Source organism: Lithobates pipiens, unplaced genomic scaffold (genome assembly GCF_037356315.1).
Source record: "Lithobates pipiens isolate NorthernLeopardFrog02 unplaced genomic scaffold, aLitPip1_a1.2 Scaffold_8, whole genome shotgun sequence".
NCBI classification, from domain to species: Eukaryota; Metazoa; Chordata; class Amphibia; order Anura; family Ranidae; genus Lithobates; species Lithobates pipiens.
The window spans coordinates 412151218-412175733 of NW_027507903.1; positions in this window are offsets into that span (position 1 = coordinate 412151218).

The window sequence follows — 24516 nt, forward strand, 5'->3', positions numbered from 1 at the left end:
AGGGTGATAAATACTTATGCAAGTTTGGTCTTCTCACTCTAACCAACAAAATAAGTAAACAGCTTTTTGTTTGGTGACAGAAAATACCATTGTTCCAGTCTCTTGTTTCAACACAGGTTTTGTAAAAGTTTAAAAAGAACTAATCCTTTTAACATTTGGAAAAACCTGTGAGATCCTGTACTTTGCTTTAAAGTTCTCCAAGAGGTCACAGTTCAATAATATCAACATTATAGTTCATCCACCTTTTTTTAGGCCTACTGAAATCTCTCATCTCTGCCAGTGAATATCAAATGTATTTCTTCATGAATTCACAACAGTACATTAAAACGGCTGAACCAGGAAAGGGCCAGCGAGTCCCACTTTTTAAGGTCAGCAGTAGGGATGAGCTTCATGTTCGAGTCGAACGTACGTTCGACTCGAACATTGGCTGTTCGTCCGTTCGGCGAAATCCGAACTCTTGGTCCGTTCACGTCAAAATTCGTGTGGCGCGCACGGCCCACAATGCACTGCGATGGCGCAGTGCATTGCTGGCTCATGATTGGCCAAGCATGCACTGTGACCCCGCATGCTTGGCCAATCTCAGCGCCAGCAGCGAGGAGAGCCATGATTAGCCACAGGCAGGATGCCTGTGGCCAATCATAGCTCAGGCTGTGTAGTGCACGCCCCACACTATATAAGGCCGCCTTTGAGGCGGCCTCGTGTAGTGTGTTGGCATCTGAAGCAGTGGGTGTTCTGTGTACCTTCAACACAGTTACACACCGATTTTTGGCTGATTTCCTATCTTGCTCTTGTGTAGTGGTTATTGTCTGTGCCCTGACCGCAGTATACACCGATATATTCACCTCACCTATATAGCTAGTGATCTATCTTTAATAATAGAGCTTGCAGTCAGTAGTGTTAGGAGATAGTGCGTGCTGTCTGCGTGCTCTGTACCCAGTACATACCGCTATAATCCACCTACATAGCTGTTCTCTATTTGAGCCCAATTGCCATCTGCAGGAGTTATTGGAAGTTGTGTGTGCCTCCAGCACAGCACAGTATACATCTGTATATACCCCTTTATCTCTGCTGTTTTCTGGTTATTGTCTGCGTGCCCTGACCGCAGTATACACCGCGATATTCACCTCAGCCTAAGGCCCAATTTTTCTGCCCCTGTTTAACAGGGGCGTTTAAGTACAATTTTTGATGCAATGCTTTGCAGCAGGGCTAATTCCAGCAAAAAAACTAGAGTATATGGAAGAGGTTGCAGTGTGGTGGCACCAGCAGCAGTGCCTAAGGCCAAATTTTTCTGCCCCTGTTTAACAGGGACATGTAATTACAATTCTTGATATAATATTTCACAGGAGGGCCCCTTCCTGTGCCCACCCAGAGTAACGGTGAGGACTTATAGTGTTGTGGCACCAGCACCACAACCACCAAAGGTAAATTTTTCTACCACTGTTCAACAATGGCATGTAATTACAATTCTTGATATAATCGTTCACAGCAGGGCGCTCCAGCGCCCACCAAGAGTCACTTTGAGGGCTTACAATGTTGTGGCAAAACCAACACCTTGTTCCGCCATTTCTGCAGAGCATATAGGGCAGGCCCCTACTTTCAAACATCCAACTTACAAACATCAGACAGCAGCAAGTGAGATGAAAAAAGATGGACGACAAAACAAATTATACAGGGGTGATAACCCTTCCCTATGTTTTCCAAAAAGCTTAAAAATTGTTTTTTTGACTGGAGCTACACTTTAAAAATGTACCAGTTGAAAATTACAAACAGATTCAACTTAACACAACAAACCTACACAGTCCCTGTCTTGTTTGCACCGCCTGTATACTGCTGTTCTGAGTATATAGGGCCTGGGGGCCACACGCATTTCCTTTTTTTAATATGGGTACAGGGTTCCCCTTAATATGTGTACAAGACCCAAATAGGCTGGTAATGGGCAGGGAGGGCTACCCATGCCATTTTTCTCAATGATTTTCAACCATATTGCAGGAACCAGATATAACATTAAAACCGCAAGCAGTTTTAAATGGTGTTATTTCCGTTTAATGTCATTTTGTGCAGGGACTGTTCTAAACACGGGAAACACGTGGCACTTCACAGGCATACTACAGACACCCCCCAGGCACCATATTTAAAGGAATATTTCACTTTTTTTTCACTTTAATCGTCATTAAAATCAGTGCTCCCGCCAAAACGGCCGTTTTTAAAACTTTTTGTCCCCTGAGGCAGGAGTCAGGTCCCCAAACCCTTTTTAGGACAGTATCTTGCATATTAGCCGTTAAAATTAGCACTTTCCATTTCGAACGTTCGAGTCCCATAGACTTCAATGGGGTTCTAACGTTCGTAAGGAACGTGGGGTCCGTTCGAAAGTTCTGGTGCGAACCGAACCGGGGGGTGTTCGGCTCATCCCTAGTCAGCAGTGAGCGTAGATAAGAGGGGCTTGTAATTGAGGGTAAAAACGTCATGCATTTGCAGGAATTTTTGTTCCCAGGTATTTAATTGAGCGAGTAGCCCATTTGAACGGGAAGAAGGGGCGTAGGTTAGAAATGGTAGAGTCTGATAAGGAAATATTCAGGGCCTCTGATTTTTGTAGATTAACTTTAAAATTATACAGGATGCCATAACGCTTCAGCTCCTGCAACAGGGAGGGTAAGGAGGTAAGGGGCTCAGTAATGTAGAATAAAGGGTCATCAGCATAGGCTACAACTTTGTGTTGAGATTTGCCTGATTGAATGCCTCTAATGGACTGATTGCCTCTGATATGGTGTAAAAAATGGAAGGGAAGACAAGTTCGAGGAGGAGTCTTTGTGAGGGTCCAAAGTCAAGTTGAAATCACCTCCTAAGACAAGGATTCCCTCAAGTAAGGAGTCGAGGGTGGACAAAAAAGCCTTGAGGGTGGGAAGTGGGTTGGAGTTCGGGAGATATATGTTCGCAAGAGTGAAGGTTTGAGAATAAATTTTCCCCTTTAGAAGCAGGGATCTGCCCTCTTGGTCGCGATACTAGTCAAGAAATTGCCAGTGGAGGGACTTAGAGATGAGTATGCTCATCCCTTTAGACTTAGAGGATGAGGACGGACTATGATAGGCCGTCGGGAAGCGTTTGTTAGTTTGGGGATCTTGCCTGCCCTAAAGTGAGTCTCTTGGAGAAACGCAATGTGCGCCCTCTGCCTCCATAGCTCGGCAAGACAACTGGTATGCTTTGACTCCCGGGGTGTGGGGGGGGGGGGGAGGTAGAGAAAAAAAAAGTGAAGAAGAAAAGTAAGGATGAGTGAAGGTTAAAAAGGTAAGAAGAAATCTAGTCAGGGATGTATGCTCCGCAGAGAGAAACTACTGCCACCAGGGCAGAGTGTTCCTAGTGCGTGGAGTGGTAAGGCACAGCTAAGTTCTGGGCCCCGGCCATTGGAGCCCCCGTAGCCATCATAATCATGCGTTTAAGGCACTAAAGTTACCCGGGAAGAAGAAAAAAAAATATTTGAAATGGTGACGACAGATCAACAAGCCGAGATTGCAAAGTAGTTGCAACAGTAACAAACTGGGAACCCCCATGGGTACGCTTGGGATTAGCACTGGTCCAATGCACCAGTACCGAGGCGGCCCAGTACCATGGCACCCAAATCGGGATGCCGTAAGTCACTGGCCCGCCCCCCCAGGGCGGGACAACAGCATCCAGGTGGCACTTGAAAAATCAAACATCCCATAGCACCTATCAATATCAACTGTAAGGGAAGGCATTGGTTAAAAGATCAGATACATGAATACACAAATACCCACATATATATATATATATATATATATATATATATATATATATATATATGCCCCTAGACATACACACTCGTAGGAACATTATAAACAATATAACAACAACTTTAAGTGTTTGTGGCCGATAGTATACTGGTAGGTCGTGGTTATAAGAGCAAGCTACCGCTACTCTCTCGTTGGTACAATACCCCGAGCCCGGGGGGGAGAACGTCAGCAAAATGCCACGGATATGGGGCTGCACGGTATCTGAGCCCAACCCCAGAAAGGGCCACTGCCCTTAGGCATAGTCTGGTAACCGTTGCTCCAGCGGGACGTTTGGAGTATACCAATGTGGAGGTGTTATTCTAAAAATGAGAATGGCAGGAATAACACTGACTCTGGAAAAAATAAAAAATAAAACCCCTGGAGACAAACCAATACTCGTGTGGAACATTTATAGCATAAGGAAGGCCTTTGTTTCTCAGTGAACCAATGTAAACTGATTGCTTAGCCAGAGGTCCCCTAGATTTTAGGCCCAACACACATTGTTCCTGGCATGTCACCCGTAGATAGCAATAAAGGCAATTTGACTCTAAGTTCCACATAAAAAACAAGAAAATAGAAACGCTGAGCTGGGTGTCATTCGGTGGTTGTGAACGAGGATTACCCGCCCGCCTTGCATGTGAGTAGCTCCCGTGACCACGGTAGCTATAACGAGCCCTTTGTGGTCTACCTGGGCGGGCTTGATGTTGCGGATCCTTAGAGACAACTGTCATCAGCCAGTTAGGTACTGGGATTGGATCCATGTCAGCAACGGCAAACAGGTCTGGAAGCTCCGAAGGGAAAGGGAAGGTATCTGGGCCTTTGCGGACTATGAGTTGAAATGGGTGACCCCATTTGTATGTGAGACCTTTCTCTCCAAGGCCATCTAGGAGAGGTTTGAGTGATTGTCGCATTAGGAGGGTCTTCCTGGAAACATCCGGTAGGAGGTGGACAGCTGTGCCGTCAAATTCCAAGACTCCCACCCGCCAGGCCCGCTGTAAAATATCCTCCTTAAGGGTGAATGAATGTAAACAGCAGAGGACGTCTCTGGGTCTGTCAGATGGGTTCGATCATAGGCCCAGGGTTCTATGGACTCTGTCAATGATGATCTAAGAGTCTGGCAGGCGGTCAAGGTAGTGGTTAAAGATATTAACTATTTTTTGGTGTAATTCTGATTGTGGGACAGTTTCGGGTACTCCCCTTAAACAAATGTTCTGCCTGCGGCTGCGATTCTCCAGGTCATCCTGAAGTAAGTGCAGCTGTATAATTTGATCAGTGAGTTCAGAGTGGGAAGTTTGCAGGGTTTGCACAGATTGGTACACTATGCCCTGTTCCTGTGCTATTACGGTAATCTGGGAATCCAGCACAGACACTTCCTGCCTGATAGTGTGTATCTTACTTTTCATGGCTGTCTCCATTCTCTAAACAAGGGATTCCATGTCAGATCTTGTGGGTAGCTGCTGCAAAAAAGCCCACAGCCTTTGTTCAGAAGAGGCACTGAGAGGGAGTCCCTGTGTTTGAAGTGGGTTACAGAATGTACTCACTGTGGTCTGATGAGTAGATGTCATCCTCTGCCCCTCCATGTCTGTCAGGCTGAAACACAGAGCGCTGGATGGGGTGGGAGCTGAAGGAGAGGCTGAGAGCACTGGGCTGAGCAAAGTGTCCTCTATATCTGGGGAGGCTGCCAGCGATCGGGGGAGACAAGGAGAGAGGTCACTGGGGGGTGAGAAGGGCAGCATTGTGTAATCTTCCGTCACCCGTGGAGGAGGGTGAGGCCCGCTGGGGACCTCCGCGGTGTCTGCATGGCAGGCCGGCGCCATCTTGGCGGCTGCTGGAGTGGAGACTGCCGGCTGGAGTGGCCACAAGAAGCGATCCATGCTGGTCTTAGGACAGGGTGGATGGCGATCAGGTCCCCCTGGTGTCCGAGGAGGCTGGTAAGTGCAGGTAGTGCTCTGTAGTGTGCCTCGTAATTGCTGCAGGAGAGCCGCCGGCCGGGAGCCCTGTGAGAATGCGTATTCACGCTGCCATGCCTAGGCCACACCCCTAGACCTGATTTTCAAATTGGGCTTCCTTCTCCATGAGTCATCTATACTTTGTTCCTCATCTCCTGAATTGTCACCACCTTCCTCTGATGGGGCCGTCAGCTGGTTCAGTGCCTCTGTATCAGCAGCACTCATAGAGTCTACTTGTTGTTTAGTATTTTCATTTTTAGAGTAGAGGAGTTTATAGTATACCCTTCTCAGGAAAATAAATATATTTATAGACCTCAAAATGGTCCATTTTGTCCATTGGTGAGAAGGACAGACTCTTTTTTTTAACAGAGCTACGTGTCTAGCTTCAATATGAAAATTAGACAGGCTTATAACTTTCATGTGTCCAGAGCTTATAGCTTCATCTATCAAGCTCCCCTCCGGGACTATTTGTTGTACTTCTGACTCCTGGTTTTCGTTCGATCCTCTTTCATGGACTTTCCTATCTCTTTTGGTTTTCCACCTCCTTTGCCTCCTTCTATTCTTCCTATTCTAGCTTCCTTCAGGATTCCCTTGGGTGATGGAGGGTCTTTGACCCCAAAATCCTCCTGATCTTAAAAAACTCATTGAGCGTGAATCATCATCTTCACTCCCTGAGGATGTGGGTCGCTTGTTAGATCCAGATCTAGGGATGAGCTTGGTGTTCAAGTCGAACACGTGTTCAACTTGAACACAGGCTGTTCGCCCGTTCGGCGAAGCCAGAACTCTGTGGGGCGTTTGTGCCAAATTCATGTGGCGCTCACGGCCTACAATGCACTGCGCCATCGCAGTGCATTGCTGGCTCATGATTGGCCAAGCATGCACTGTGACCCCGCATGCTTGGCCAATCACAGCGCTGGCAGTGAGGAGAGCCATGATTGGCCACAGGCAGGATGCCTGTGGGCAGTTATAGCTCAGGCTGTGTGGTACACGCCCCACACTATATAAGGCCACCAGCGCGGCGGCCTGTGCAGTGTTCCGGTGTCTGCAGGAGTTAGTGGGTGTTGTCTGTGTACCTTCAGCGACTGAGACAACTGACCCATGTGCCCTGTGTGGCTCACATCCTTAACCTGGTGGTGTAGCGGTTCTTGGGCTTACAGGATGTCCTGAAGCAGACCAGGAAAGTCTGTGTGCATTTCCGCTGATCATTTAATGTCTGTGCTCGGCTGGCTGAGCTCCAAAAGGAGTTGAACCTGCCCAAGAACCGCCTTATATGTGACATGCCCACCAGGTGGAACTCAACGTTGGCCATGCTGCAGCGGCTGCACACGCAGCAGAGGGCCATCAATGAGTACCTGTGCGACTACGGCACCAGGACAGGGTCAGGGGAGCTCAGTTTTTTCTCACCACGCCAGTGGGGCATGATCAGGGATGCACGCACTGTCCTGTCACCGTTTGAGGAGGCCACAAGGATGGTGAGCAGTGACAGCGCATAGTTTCATAGTTTCATAGTTAGTTAGGTTGAATAAAGACACCAGTCCATCCAGTTCAACCTGAGTGTCTACAATTGTCCCTATCCCTGTACATTGCACACTCACGTTGGTCCCTACCCTCAAGTCCCCATTCATATACTGCCAATTTTGGACAGAAGCCAATTAACCTACCTGCATGTCTTTGGATTGTGGGAGAAAACCGGAGTACCCGGAGGAAACCCACGCAGGCACAGGGAGAACATGCAAACTCCAGGCAGGTAGTGTCGTGGTTGGGATTTGAACCAGCGACCCTTTTTACTGCTAGGTGAGAGTGCTAACCACTACACCACTGTGCCGCCCTTCCCACTTCCTATTACGCTGCGTGGAATAATGGACAGGGCACTTGAGGCAGAACAGAGGCAGGATAAGGAGGACTTCCTTGCCTCTCAAGGCCCCCTTTATCCAGACAGTGTACCTGCTGTCCCACCCATCACACAGGAGGAGGAGGAGGAGGAGGATGATTGTGTCAGCATGAAGGTGGAGCCTGGCACTCAGCATCAGCAGCAGCAGTCTTGTAGGGATGATTTACAGTCCCAAGAAACCCGTGGACTTGTACGTGGCTGGGAGGAGGTAGCTGCGGATCATGTTATCCTTAGTGATCCAGAGGACTCCGGACCGAATGCCTCAGCTAACCTACGGTGCATTGCCTCCCTGATCCTGCGGAAGGACCCTCGAAGGTGGCCGTCTGACCAATGCGTTCAGACAATTTTTTAGTCCGCAACCCCAAGGTATGATCGGTCCCAGCAACCATCGCCAGCGTCTGATTTACATGGTGCAGGAATACCTAGGGGCGAGGTCAGACTTGGACACCTTTCCCACGAAAATCCTCTGGCTTACTGGGTCTTGAGGATGGATCATTGGCCAGAGCTTGTACAGTATGCAATTGAGCTACTGGCCTGTCCTGCATCCAGCGTTCTTTCGGAACGTACCTTCATTGCTGCTGGTGGCTTTGTAACCGATCACAGGGTGCGCCTGTCCACTGACTCGGTTGATCGACTGACCTTCATAAAGATGAATCAGTCTTGGATCACCACCAGCTACCAAGCACCTGAAGCTGATGTAACCGAATACATTTTTTTGAAATATCACATCCCTTCAAGACTGCCTATGCTGATGCTGAGTGACTGTCCTGTTATGTTGACTGTCTATCCTCTTCCTCCTCCGCTGATATCTTGGAAGAACATTTTTGGTTCCGGGTGATACCACCAGCCCAATTTTTAAGCCCCTGTTTAACAGGGGCGTGTAATTACAATTTTTGATGCAATACTTTGCAGCAGGGCTCATTCCTGCACTACAAATAGAGTATATGGGAGAGGTTGCAGTGTCGTGGCACCAGCACCAGTGCCTAAGGCCCGATTTTTCAGCCCCTGTTTAACAGGGGCATGTAATTACAATTTTTGGTGCAATGCTTTGCAGCAGGGTTCATTCCTGCACTACAAATAGATTATATGGGAGAGGTTGCAGTGTCATGGGACCAGTGCCTAAGGCCCAATTTTTCAGCCCCTGTTTAACAGGGGCATGCAATACAATTTTTGATGCAATGCTTTGCAGCAGAGCTCATTCCTGCACTCCAACTATAGTATCTGGGAGAGATTGCAGTGTTGTGGCACCAGCAAGCAGTGCCTAAGGCCCAATTTCTCAGCCCCTGTTTAACAGGGGTATGTAATTACAATTCTTGATATAATATTTCACAGCAAGGCCCGTTCCTGCGCCCACCGAGAGTAACTGTGAGGACTTACAGTGTTGTGGCATCAGCACCACTACCACCACCACAACCACCAAAGGCCCTATTTTTCTACCACTGTTCAACAATGGCATGTAATTACAATTCTTGAAATAATTGTTCACAGCAGGGCTCTCCAGCGCCTACCAAGAGTCACTTTGAGGGCTTACAGTGTTGTGGCAACACCAACACCTTAGGCGCAAATTTTTATAGGGCAGGCACCTACTTTCAAACATCCAACTTACAAACATCTCCTACTTGCAAACGGAAGGAGACAACAGGAAGTGAGATGAAAAAACGACAAAACAAATTATACAGGGGTGATAACCCTTCCCTATTTTTTCCAAAAAGCTTAAAAATATATTTTTAGACTGGAGCTACATTTAAAAAATGTACCAGTTCAAAATTACAAACAGGTTCTACTTAACACAAGAAACCTACACAGTCCCTGTCTTGTTTGCACCGCCTGTATACTGCTCTTCTGAGTATATAGGGCCTGGGGGCCGCACGCCTTTCCTTTTTTTAATATGGGTACGGGGTTCCCCTTAATATCCATACAAGACCCCAAGGGGCTGGTAATGGGCAGGGGGGGCTACCCATGCCATTTTTCTCAATGATTTTCATCCATATTGCCGGAACCAGATATTACATTAAAACCGCAAGCAGTTTTAAATGACTTTTTTTCCATTAAATGTCATTTTGTGCAGGTACTGTTCTAAACACGGGAAACACGTGGCACTTCACAGGCATACTATAGACACCCCCCAGGCACGACATTTAAAGGAATATTTCACTTTAATCGTCATTAAAATCAGTGCTTCCGAAAAAACTTCCGTTTTTTAAAAATTTTTAGGCATTGACCCATGTCCCCTGGGGCAGGAGCCAGGTCCCCAAACCCTTTTTAGGACAATATCTTGCATATTAGCCATTAAAATTAGCACTTTTTATTTCAAACGTTCGAGTCCCATAGACTTCAATGGGGTTCTAAAGTTCGCACGAATTTTAGGTCCGTTCGAAAGTTCTGGTGCGAACCGAACCGGGGGCGGGGGGGGGGGGGGGGTGGGTGTTTGGCTCATCCATATCCAGATCTCTGCCGTCTGGATCTACTTCTACCTCCTCTATGTGTAGGTTCAAATATTTCACCCTTCGCCCAATCGTCCAATTCCTTTTTGAATTTGTATTGTTTTTTTACTTACATTTTTTTTTGTACTTTATCAATTTCTTTTTTAAGAAGACCATTCAATTTCTCAAACCCAGTTTTTTTCCTTAAATTATTCTAATTTAGCGCTGATCTCTTCTATCAGGTCTGTAGGGTTAACAGCTGTTCCTTTTCTACTATTAGTTTCATTCTATCCCATGATCAATGCACTGTTTTCTCTATTTCTCAAGAAACCTCTCTGTATGCAGATGTGTAGCTGGGACCACCCTTTCCCTTAGCCCTCTGGGAATAATCTTATTAGTAATGTAAGATTTCAATGAGAGAATGTCCCACTTCCTATTAAGTGACTTAATTACTAGTCTTTTATGTTCCTTGAACAATAGTTTAACATCACCCCCTTCGGGGGAGTCAGTTTCACTAGTTTCACATTCAAAGGTAGCTCTAATTTTAGCATCAAATTCATTGCCTATTACAGTTGCCATCACACAGAGCACTACATTTCAGCAATCAATTACATATACACCTTTTCCACCTTTGGGTGTTCAGAGGAAACCTTACTTTTTACTAACCCCCCCGTAATAGTTGATCCATTGGGGATCAAAAAATTGAAACATGAAAAAATGAGAACAAAAAAACACACCGCCCATATCGTCGGCGGTAAAATGCTGCTATTTTTAGCGGCGTTTTACCGCCGGATTTGTGGCGCATTTCAGCCGCTAGCAGGGCGCTTTACCCCCCGCTAGCAGCCATGAAAGGGTTAAAATCAATATGCCGCAATAGCGGCGCTTTGCCGGCGGTATTACAGCACTGCCCCATTGATTTCAATGGGGAGCAGCGGTGGAGGAGCGGTAAACACACTGCTCCTTCGCCGCTCTAAGAAGCTGCTGGCAGGACTTTTTTTCTGACGTCCTGCCAGCGCACCACTGTAGTGTGAAAGCCCTCGGGCTTTCACACTACACACAATGGTGCAGCTTCTTTAGGGCGGATTGCAGGCGCTATTTCTAACGCTATAGCGCCTGCAAAACGCCCTGGTATGAAAGAGGTGATAGAATGGAAATGCTTGTTACCTATTCGTCCACTTCAGCTAGCAGTAACTATCAAAGAGTGAACAAATAAGAGAAACCCTAGACAGGTCCCTCTTCAAAAGAGTTGAGTATGAAGTACCAACCATGGTATGCAATATGCAAATATAGCAATATACATTTTTATATATATATATATATATATATATATATATATATATATACAGTGGTGTGAAAAAGTGTTTGCCCCCTTCCTCATTTCCTGTTCCTTTGCATGTTTGTCACACTTAAGTGTTTCGGAACATCAAACCAATTTAAACAATAGTCAAGGACAACACAAGTAAACACAAAATGAAATTTGTAAATGAAGGTGTTTATTATTAAAGGTGAAAAAAAATCCAAACCATCATGGCCCTGTGTGAAACTGTCTCACTGTGTATTCCGGGAGAGGGTACTTAAGGTGCTGAGGTCACGTGGTTCTGGGTTCCGATCCAGAAGTATGTTCTTATGTATATGATATGGATTGCGCTATCACCACTCATAAAATGTATCACCTATGCCAACTCATTAAATATTACTTTCACAGTACCATATACAAATTTGAAGTGCCGTGCATATATTAAAGCCTCTATAATTTCCTTCATACAAATACACCATTAATGAAGACATATGTATTCAACACCAATGTATAAAGTGCAATTCCATGTTGTAAAAAATACAAACAAAAAAAATATGTAAAAAGGACAGGTTCTGTTGCAAGGTTCTCAACAAAAGGGTGATGGGGTCCAAAGGCTGGGCACCCCTCAAAACTTGTTGTGCACAGACTTCATCCACCTTCAAGGGGTTTAGACCTTTCTTCAACAAGATCTGGTGCATCATTTTATCCAAACTTCTCATGTAATCAGACAGCTTCTCTTGCTTGATTTGGTAAGTGTGCTTCAGCTGGTACATGATAACAGAAACCTTCTCTGTGTGCCCAAACACGTCCTGCAGGATGTTTAGATGTTTTAATTAGTCCTGGGCAACACAACCTTGCTTGCTGAGCTTCAAATTGCGGATGGATTCTGAGGCAGGTCCTTTTAAACTCTTTGTGATTCTCTGTTTCTTGTTGGTCTCCGGAATGTTCCATTCATCTAAGGCTTGGGTGGTCTGATCCAGCCACTGTTCAAAATGTTGCTCCCCTACAGGCACTGGTTGTCTTCCAGAAAAGGCCCTGAGCTTCTGATACCCAGTTCAAGAGCACATTTGAGTGTCTTTCTGAAATTTTAACACAAAGTCTCCCAGGGCAGCAATGAACTCTGGTCCAGTTGTGGCCAGGGGTGCAGTGGCAGGGACTTCTTCCTCAGTAAGCCCAACTTGGCTAGAACTGCCTGGACACATGTCTTGTGTGTTTAGCTGGGTGAGTCTGAACTCAGTTTTGACAGCCAATTGCATACTGGTACCTTGGAAATTGTCTGGTATTCTTTTCTTCCATTCTAGCAGTACATAGGTGTGAGAGGTCCCAAGGTCTGGCTTAACATCGATCACCCACACCTTCTTGTCTGGGGACAGTATCTTTACAGTCTGGCTGATTTGGTCTTCAGTCCAGGTCTCCTCAGGGAGCTCGATCACCACGCTCAACTCTGAGCAGGCATCTTTTTCCTCACATCACTGGTTCGCAGAGGCAGGGTCCATCCTGGTTCTTGCAGGGATGTTGACGTAAGTAGTTGATCACAGAGTAGCGGGTTAATATCCCGGATGATGCCCCCACATGTAGCGATACCCTTGTAATAGCTGCTTAAAGTGGTTCAGTCCGTTACTCTGCCTTTAGACCAAGAAGCATCTCAGACCCTACTGGCACACCTATCAATATGGTAAATAGAATAGTAGAGTAATGACACACAGACACAGTTCAGCTCTTTCAAGTTTACTTGGTCAAGAGAAGAGGTTTAAAGTGATGTTAGTCAACCAAGTTCTGTATAAGTAGCCAAGACTCGGTTGAAACTATTTCTATTAAAGCAATAAATGGCAATTAGCAACAAAAGTAACATCTGTGTGTACAGTGTTAAACAGTAATAATCAAATCTTTAAGCAAGCTAATGACAATTTTAGATATTAACTACTTCAGCCCAAGAAGGTTTTACTCCCTTCCTGACCAGTAGAGATGGCCTTGCGGTTGGCCCGGTGGTCGGTTCGTGGCAAACTTTGCTCGTTCACGATTCACCAAACCAGCGGACTTCTGGCGCTGTTCGGATATATTCGTTTACATTGTGAAGAATTTTGACCCATGACACATCCATCATGGGGTACAGGACAGCCAATTGAGACATTTCAGCACATGGACATACCCCATACCTTTTAAATAGACCTGATCTGGCGGCCATTTTACATTCTGTCTTTTGTCAGTGTAGGGAAAGGACGCTGTGTGGAGCAGGGACAGTCAGTAATCACTAGCTATTACTATTAGATCCACAAAAATCCTTTTAAGGACTGGTATAGGTGTACAGTATATAGGGTTGTAATGCACTTATAATATACTTTCTTTCAAATATAGAAAGCATATTATAGTGCACTGCAGTGCTGACCAATTCTGCAGCTGTCTTTTCTCAATGTAGGGACAGTTTGGTGTTTGGAGCAGGGACAGTCTGCAATTCACTAGCTACTATTAGGTCCACAAAGGTCCTTTTAAGGAATGGTATAGGTGTACTATTTGGTGTGCAGTAAATAGGGGTGTAATACCTGTATAAAATACTTTCAAATATAGAAAGCATAGTATAGTGCATTTCCACTGTGCAGCATTGTGACTGCTGAGCGGTTCTGCAGCGATACTACAAAGAGTGACAAACTCAATTAGAAAAAAGTATTATAACTGGTGTAATAGACCAGTGGCCCCCCAAAACGATAGATTGAAGCGGGGTGTTATATACCTTCTTCCACATATACTGCACTTCTCTCTGCACTTTTGTCACAGGGTCATTTTAAAAATGACAGGCAGAGGAAGAGGCAGGCCCTTCCGTTAGGGTGGTAGGGGGAGGGCAGGAGCAACAGGCAAGAGCCAAAGTGGCAAATTGCAGAAGGTGCATTCGATTATGTCAAAGGACGCACCAGACTTGGTTGAGTGGCTCACTCAGCCTTACTCTTCTGCACCCTCCTCATCCTCTCGATCTGCACTCTCTTCACTCTCTGCTGTGTGCACCCCCAAAGACACTACCACCAACACCACCACCACCATATACCCTCCGCTTGAGTCACAGGAATTATTTTCCGATCCATCACAAGACATTGCCAATGGGCAGCCATTCTTGGCATTGGATCAGGAAGAGGAGGTAGCAACAACCGCTACTCAGCAGTCTGACGACAGTACCCAGATCAGCCCAAGGAGGTTGGTCCCCGGTTTTGCTGCCTACTCCGAGATCTCTAATTATAGCGGTGGGGAAAGTGACATCTATGATGACGTATCTAGTGATGTCACGTGGGTGCCCACAAGAGAGGAAGTGGAGAGGAGTTCAGAGGGAGATATGGACCAGCAGATAGGGAGGAGAAGCAGGCAGAACTTATATTGCACAGGAGGGACAAACCAGTCTGCTAATTTATCAGGAGCGAGGCATCAACCATGTACAGTCACATCTGGCGCTCCCAGGACGCCGGCACATGGCTCTGCAGTGTGGGCTTTTTTTAATGTGTTTAGTGTTGCCATCTGCAGCCTTTGCAGTCAACGCATAAGTCGCGGTAAGCCCAACACTCACCTAGGGACGACCGCCTTAAGAAGGCACATGAGCTGCCAGCCCAGTGGGAGCAACGGAACCCACAAAGCCACACTCCAGGCTCTCACCGTCCAGCATCTACTTCTCCTTCTCCTCTCTCCTCAGAATTGTCCTCCACTCCACCTTCCATCATGCCGTCCTCACGTTTTTCTGGAAAAAGGAAGGCTTCCATGGGCCAAATGTTCGCTCTTGCCCAACAGTTGACCGCTGGCTTGTCAGAACTGTTAGCCCGCCAACTACTGCCATATAAACTGGTGGACTCGGAGGCCTTTCGAAAATTTGTGCCCATTGGAACACCACAATGGAAGGTCCCAGGAAGGAAGTATTTCTCACAGAAGGGCATCCCAGAGCTCTTGTTCAGCGACAAGTGAATGTATCTCTGGCACACAGTGTCGGTGCCAAGATACATCTGACCACAGACACGTGGTCTAGCAAACACGGGCAGGGAAGGTATATAACTTTTACTGCCCACTGGGTGAACCTTCTGATGGCTGTCAAGCATGTAACCCGTGGCACCCCTGTAGATTTGGTTTTACCGCCACGGATTGCATGCAGGCCTGGCTCTTCTTCTCCTCCTCCTACTCCATCCTCCCTCTCCTCCTCGGCTGACTCCTCCTTTTCCGCTGCTAGTGTCTCTTGCGCTGCGCCGCCCAAGATCCCCAGAACCTATTTGACATGCCAGGTGAGATGTTGCCATGCTGTGCTGCATCTGTTGTGCCTGGAAGCCAAGAGCCACGCTGCCCCTGCACTCCTTTCAGCTTTGGGTTCACAGGCAGATCAGTGGCTAACACCGCTCAATTTGACAGTTGGTAAAGTGGTGTGTGACAACGGTGTCAATCTGCTTAGCGCATTGAAAAATTACACACGTGCCATGCATGGCACAAGTCTTAAACTTGGTCGTGCAGTGATTCGTTGTCAAATACCCTGGGGTCCAGGACATCTTGCGGCAAGCAAGGAAAATCTCGGCCCATTTCAGAAGATATTACACGGCCATGGCTCGCCTTGCTGACATTCAGCGGCGACACAATCTGCCAGTCAGACGTCTTATTTGCGATTGCCCGATGCGATGGAACTCAACCTTCTATATGCTTGATAGGCTGCTCCAGCAGAAACGTGCAGTTAACGACTACCTGTAAGAACTCTGCGGCAGAACAGGTTCTGGGGAGTCTGTTTTTTTTTCACCATGCCAGTGGCTGCTCATGCGCGACACATGCAGACTTCTGCGGCCATTTGATGAGATCACCAAACTGGTCAGTCACAGCCATGGCCATCAGTGACATCGTACCTTATGCCTTCTTTATGGAGCATGCATTGCGTTGTGTCATTGATCAAGCTGTGGAGGAGCAGGAAGAGCAGGAAGTCGCAATGCTGGATGAATTCCCAGGGGGGGCTACTCTATCTGAGACAAGTCAACAACAGGAGTCTGAAGAGGAGTCAGAGGAGGATGGTGCCGGGGTGGATGAGGAGGAGCAAGAAGAGCATGCTTTAAACCTTTCTGGGATCCCCGTTGTTGTCCGTGAATGGGGAGAACGAGGAGGACGACATTATCCTGGATGATGAGCAGGAGCCAGGCCACCACACCGCTTCCAGTTTAGTGCAAATGGGGGCCTTCACGCTCCAGTGTTTTAACAGGGACCCCCGTATAAAAAGCATAAAGGTCAAGGACCAGTACTGGGTGGCAACGTACTTAGACCCCCAGTACAAACACAAAATGGCGGAAATGTTACTACCATCACAGAGGGCTGTCAGAATGGAGCACTTCCAGGCCTTGCTTAGAGAAATGCTGCATTCTGCTTTTGCGTGCGCTGGCAGAGGAATTCCCACTGTCAGAGAAAGAGTTGCGGGTACCAATCCAACAATGCCTGCAAGAAGAGGGCGGTTTGAAGATGTGTTGGTCACTTCTGATATGAGATCATTCTTTCAGCCGACCTATCGACGGGTGTCATCCGGATCCAGCATCGGGGAACGCCTAGACCTACAGGTGTCCGACTACATCGGGTTAACGGCCGATGTGGACACTCTGAGAAGTGATGAACCCCTGGACTACTGGGTGGGCAGGCTTGACCTCTGGCCAGAGCTTGCACAATTTGCAATGGAACTGTTGGCTTGCCCCTCATCCAGCATCCTGTCCGAAAGGATGTTCAGCGCAGCAGGGGGGATCGTGACCGATAAGCGTACTCGCCTAGCTCACAACAGTGTTGACTACCTCACATTTATAAAAATTAATGAGGCATGGATCTCGGAGGAATTCAACACATGTGACAAGTAGACCATGTATATGCATAACTCTATAAACGATTTATATAATCTAGCACACAACCCTTTTTCTACCTTTGGCTCACTTGTACAAAAAAAGCACAACGTACTATATGCCCGTACCTTCCTGTTTGAAGAGGTTGAGCGGTGTCATATTTTTGGGTCCCGCAGCAAGTTGCTGGTATCAGTGCTGGTGTCAGTGCTCTCTATCACGGTGCTGGTGTAGTATCAGTGCTCTCTATCTCGGTGCTGGTGTCAGTGCTCTCTATCACGGTGCTGGTGTGGTGTCAGTGCTCTCTATCACGTTGCTGGTGTCAGTGCTCTCTATCACAGTGCTGGCGTCAGTGCTCTCTATCTCGGTGATGGTGTCAGTGCTCAGTCTCTATCGCGGTGCTGGTGTCAGTGTTCTATCTCAGTGCTGGTGTCAGACAGTGAGGGAGATAGCAGCGGAGAAGCCAATCAGCAGGCAGTGCCAGCACCATGGCTGAGGATCAGCACTGGACTGGCACCTCCGGACCACCACAGTGGAGCCCTGCATAGGTGGGGGTAAGGGCCGGGCAGAGGGAGGGGCTCAAGCACAGGTTGGCACACTGGGACACTGGCACAGGACTGCGCTGCCCTGACTGTGGCACTAATCATCTCCTGCCCCCCTTCATAGCCTGGGCTGACCTTGCATCTCCTCCATGGCCTTCATGCGCTCCTGTATTGACAAACTTTCACAGATAAAAAAAGAATGCTTGTCGTTGTTGATCCCAGATCCACTTAATACTTCTGGTATGTCAGTGTCTATGTTGTGGGACTATGTGTACACAGCTAGTAAGTATTTTGTGGCTGAAAATATGACCGGGAGGTTTTTAAGGTTCGCCTGCCATTAAAGTGAATGGGGTCTGCCATTTGGGCACATTCGCGGACTGCGTTCTCGAAACGTCCCGTCGGAAATGCGTCCATCACTACTGACCAGAGCACTTTTTTACAATTTGGCACTGCGTCGCTTTAGCTGGTAATTGGGAGGTCATGCAATGCTGTACCCAAACGAAATTTGCGTCCTTTCTTTCCCACAAATAGAACTTTCTTTTGGTGCTATTTGATCACCTCTGTGGTATTTATTGTTGCGCTATAAACAAAAAAAGAGTGACAATTTTGAAAAAAAAAAACAATCATTTTTAGTTTTTGCTATAATAAATATCCCCAAAAATGTTTTTAAAAAGTCAGTGAAGAGAAACCGAAGGAGGGAGTAGAAACTCCTCATATCTGCAGAGACTCTGAACTTTCCCTGTCAGCTTATCTGTGTTAATGTAAGTCTTTGGCTGCAGCACCCGCTACACATACATACATCGGTACAAGCTGGACTAATGTAGCTATGCAAGAAAAATCATAGCTAAATTTTGCTTTAATGTTAAAAAAAAAAATAGATTCCCCCCAAAGTATTTTTTTCTAGCTATCACCCTATGTTTAGCAGTAAATAGCTAAGGGGTTCAGAGCACCCCTTTACCAGTTCACTGATAGGGGATTGTTAACACCAGCATCAGTCCTTACATTGTTGAATGCAGTGTAGAATGCTGTGGTAAATAATCCTGAAAAAAACAGGTCCTTTTGCAGTCTTGTATAGCACATTCCAGTATGCTGCAATGTGCTGCAATGTGCTGTAATGCATGGTGATACCAGTGAAACAGTGGATTGAAAAAATGCACAGCAAACCATGTACAATACATATTGCAACACAACTAATATGAACAAACCATAAGGAGCAGCAACTAACCTACCTGCAAAATGTATAAGTAATCTTCCCAGCAGTATCGCTTACGTTATCCATGCCTCTTATTTTTAGGGGCACTGGTGGTGCCAAAATGCTTATTGCTTGTCAGCACAGAGATGGTGTTTTGAGGTTCATGCCCTATACTTTTGAGCCACCTTTCTTCTTGACACTAAAGAGAACACTCATTTTCCTGAAGCCATGAAGCTTTCGGACTATATACCCCTGCGTCCAGCTGGTATCAATGAGAGGGGCGACTCACTTTAAAAAAAATGTATTTAATTCAAAATTGAAAAAAGTAATTGCAAAATATGTGCCAATCTCTTATGACTGTAAATTTCCTCCTCTCAAATCCAACTTTACAGTAAGATGCCTTAAAAATGTGGATCCCATGCTAATGGAGAAATACAGCATTTGTGTTTATTTCTGTTCTGTTCTGGGACACTGCCAAGAACTTTTTGTAGCCATCAGCTGAAAACTAAGAAATTTGAAAAAGCTAACATCAAAAAATTAATAGACTACATTGAAAATATCTATTTTATATCTATTCATATCTATTTTTCCTTCCCTATATTAAGTTTAACTTTATGACCATCTCATGCCTACAGTTTGAACCCATTAGGTATACCCATTAGGTATAGGCTTGTCCAGGACACCAACAATTGAATAATCCTATACCAACCTTCCATTATATTATCTCTACCATTGTTGACTATTGTATATAGCAATGTATATTTGTATTGTTAATCACTATACATAAATAAAAATGTATTGTTTAAAAAAAAAGGAGAAAAGAAAAAAAAAAAAAGAAAAGAAAAAGCAAACATCAAAAGCTTATATAGTTTTGTGGACTGAAATGGGTACATTTTTGAACGCTTCTGTTTTCTTACAAGAGTCATCTGCAGCGGTCTCATTCTGATTTTTAATATATACATATTTTTTAATCAATTTTGGAATTTATGTTTTTCAAACTAAAAGCTCAGAAGACAAACAGCTGTTATCCATTAAATGGAGCAAGTAATGGCCTTATTGCATAAATGAAGGACACAGTGTTCATACAAGCATCCCACAAATTGTTTTCAATTCTGCTGCGAGTACGCTGCGTTAAGTAAATCCATATCCTCTTCCTTGTGTTTACTCAAGGTCACAAGAGGACATCGGAAATTAAATTTGCTTTGTTGTGACATCTACAGCTGCCATAGGTTTTTTTTTTCTTCTTAATAATAAAAAGCCCTCTCCTAGAGTAAAAACGCTAATCGTGACATGTTTATGGAGCAGTGTATCCAGTAGTAGCCACCAGGTTTACTGGTACAACGCCACGCTTCTAAATACATTACATGCCCAGTCTGCTTAAAATAATGTTTCCTGGAAATATGACAAAAATTATTTTGGATTATCTGCCACACATTTCAAACATCCAAACTGTCATCTTGGGATTTTTTTTGTCTGTAATATTTATAATAGCATTTTCCCCCTTTCCTCCATAATGGATATAATTTTTCTCCAGAGACTCAGACTGTGACATAGCTGATTTGCTGGCTTCTGTTCTGTAGACATCGTCATTGCTGGGAGCGACTGAGTTCTAATGGCATAGATAGTAGTTAGAACAGAACAGACTCAGAATTCCCATCAGAGGCAAAATAGCCATTGGATATCAAGAGATACAAGGAAAAAAAAAAAAGAGAGACATACATGAGCCTTGGGGTTTTAAATGAGACGGGGGTGGGGGTGGGTTATCATTTGCAACTAATACATATATATTACGTGCATACATACTTCAAAAGAAGAAGGAGAAATTTCACCTCAAAGTCATTTGACTGTAATAGAAGAGTTATATTGATTTTTTTTTCGCATTATATAACTTTAAAGTATATCTGCACCTAATAACTAGTTTTCAGTATGTTTGCCATCATAGCTCACCATATGCAGTCCTCTTTCCTTTTTTTTTGTTTTGACGATTACTTTGTTCCACCCATTATGCCTTTTAACATTTGGAGTATACCCTAACACAGTGATGGCAAACCTTGGCACCCCAGATGTTTTGGAACTACATTTCCCATGTTGCTCAACTACACTGCTAAATGCATGAGCATCATGGGAAATGTAGTTCCAAAACATCTGTGGTGCCAAGGTTTGCCATCACTGCCCTAACATATTGTACATTGTTTTTTTTCAATACAGTTAATTTGGTTGCAAATTTGTAATATATATATATATATATATATATGTATATGTATATGTATATATATATATATATATATATATATATATATATATATATATATATATATATATATATATATATATGTATATATGTGTGTGTATATATATATATATATATATATATATTTCCCTGTGCTGCTTTAAAATAGCACCTGAGACCCTAGTGGTTAAAAAAATCTGTGAATCTGTTGCATAGTTTCTTGCCTGGAGATCCTGCCTGTAACAGCATTCCCTGTTTCAGGCTGACAACACTGTGGTTCTGCCTTGCAATTAGCAGCAGTGTTGTTAGTCTGCATTGAACATTCCTTTAGTTGACCATTGGGATGCCTATTAAGTGTGCACATGTCCCCTGAGGACCTAATGGCAATTACCAACCTAACAGCCATCTGAAGGAGTGTGCATGTGTTATTATTTAGGCTCCGTTCACATCTAGGCATCCCGGATCACGGGTGGAATTGCTGCGATTCTAAATCACAGGAAACAGCGGGACGCCCTTACGATCCCCGTCACTTCGAATGGCACCCCAATCACTGTGCAATTTTAGCGCAATTGAACTTCTTTTGGGCGACAGGTGTACTGTGATTCTGCTTGCGTGATTTTACAGCAATTCGTCGGGCAACAATCGCAGGAAAATCGTGCTGTGATTGGAGTGCCATTGGAAGTGACAGGGATCGCAAGGGCGTCCTGCAATTTGCCGTGATTCAGGATCACGGACAGAATCGCGGCGATTCAGCCCACAATCCAGGGTGCCTAGATGTGAACAGAGCCTTAATGATGTTGTAGAAAAACATCAACTCTTCCTATTTTTCTGAAAAATTGTAGGATGTTGAGAACCCCAACTGTACATCCAATGTACATGTGGTAAGGGAGGGGTTGGCTTGGGCCTAATGTTTTGGAATTTATGTTAACTGTTCTGCCATTGCATGAACAGTAAAATTTGTAATAATAGGCACCTCATTCTAAAACAAATTTATCTCTACCAGTTTTGGAGCTGGGTGAGCTTTAGAGCTAGAATGTAGGCTTTGAGCAGTGGTTACACATACAGTCCACTGAACACCAGGTTGCTATAAGGAGCAAGGTTCAAGGAGAAGGAAGTGTCCCAGGGCCTATAGGTTGCTGAAGAAATCATGCAAATGTAAATGCAGGAAATGCTTGATGAATGCACTGTAGTACTGGAACTAATTTAGTCCTTTGTGTTAATAACAGAAGCATTTTAAAACAATATCAGTTTTTTTAGAAATGGGGAAAGTAGTAGTCAGACACAAACTCATGCTGTTTCATTTGTGGATACAGAGATGATCGCATTGTAAACATAGCTTGATTACCATATACTCACAATTTCATCATCCTTATGCAAACTGAGAGTCAATTTACATTTTCCTGTGCATGCTAAGCCCCACAGTCACAGGAGACCGACTAAATTTCCTAATGTGCTAAAAATGTATTTTTGTCATTAAGTAAAAAGCTCCTACCATAAAGATAATCTGGTCATATGAATATAATGAAAATACCGTAGAGCCTTCTTAAATCGCAGATCAGAAAAAGGGGTTTATTTCTAATTGTAAGATATTTTGGGGGAAGCTATGCAAATCATTCAAAATCCAGCTGGTTTATAGTACAGATAAAGCCTAATGTAATACAACCATTTATATATTATTAGGTTGAATTTGTACTGTAAACCAGTAATTCTAGATGTGCAGTTGGCTACAAAGGGGCAGAAATAAATTATCTGCATAGCTTCACCTACTATCCTAAAATAGGCAATAGACCCCTTATTTTAGGGATCTTTGATAGGATGTGGGACCTGCAGGTACCTTCTGTTTTGAGAAGGCACTTAATGGGGTTGATTTACTAAAGGCAAATCCACTTTTCACTACAAGTGCATTGAAAATGCACTTTAAAGTGCACTTGTAAGTGCAAGCGATGTACATCGCTGTAGATCTGAAGGGAAGCTCTGAAATCCAAGGTGGACATGCAAGGAAAATAAAAAAACAGCATTTTAGCTTGCACATGATTGGATAATAAAATCAGCAGAGCTTCCCCTCATTTTAGATCTACCCCTCAGATTTACAGTGACTGCACTTCCAAGTGCATTTTGCACTTGTAGTGCAAAGTGGATTTTCCTTTCATAAATATCCCCCAGATTGTCTATGAACAATGCTAGGCAACCTGTTAACTTTGGCAGCCTCTCGTATGGCCAGAATGGCTCCAAAAGATTTCTGAATTAAAGCAGAACTGCAATCTACACCAAAACATTTCGTTAGCTTTTCTGAGTAGTGCTGTTGAGGCACCTACATATATTTTTTTCCACAGTTTTCAAAGCTGGGATTATACTGTGCTCCGGTTAATGATCTGTTTTAGATTTATTTCATTGTCTGCTGACTGTCATGGGATTGTGTAGCATGTACCAGAAGTACTTGGGTAACTTCCAGGTAAGCTTGTTGTCAATTTGGTTAAACCCTTCATGACCTAAGGTCATTGAAGTCTTGACATCCAGATCAAATTTTGCAGTGTCAATATACTATTTAACCAATACCGCTGGCAGCTCAGTAGCTAAATGGTTAGCACTCCCACCTGCCAGCATTAGGGTCATCGATTCACATCCCAGCCACGGCGCTAACTGCCTGGAATTTACATGTTCTCCCTGTACTGCGTGGGTTTACGATGGTTTCCCTCCACACTTTAAAGACTTGCTGGTAGGTTAATTGGATTCTGTCTAAATTGACTCTAGTATGTGTATGTATGAATGTGAGTTAGGGACCTTATATTGTAAGCCCCTTGAGGGCAGGGACTGATGTGAATGTACAACATAAATATAAAGCGCTGCATACAATGTCAGTGCTGTTTAAGTACCTGTAATAATCTGTCTAGCTAAATCATTTTTAGACTGTTTTCAAGGACTTATAATGCCGCGTACACACGTATCAGACTATCCGGCGGACTTATGCCGCGTACACATGTAGCAGACTATCCGACTTTCTGAATGGGCTACTTGCCCACACACGGCACTTTTTCAGCGGACTAATACGGCGTACTAAGTCTGCCGGACTTTTGAAATGAACTGACTTTTCCGCCCGGAGAAAAGTCCGCTCATTTTGAGCACGTCTCCAGGTAGGCGCAGGCCCGCGAAGGAGGCGTCGCTGGCCCCGCCACCTGGTATGGACTTAAAGGGGAACCCCAACGCTGAAAAAATTGGCGTGGTGGTCCCCCTAGGTCCACATCAGACCCTTGTCCGAGCACGCTACCCGGCCGGCCAGGAAAGGGGGGGGCGAGCGAGCGTCCCCCTCCTGAGCCATACCAGGGTGCGTGCCCTCAACATGGGGGGTGCCTTGGGGAAGGGGGGCCGCACGGCCCCCCACCCCAAAGCACCTTGT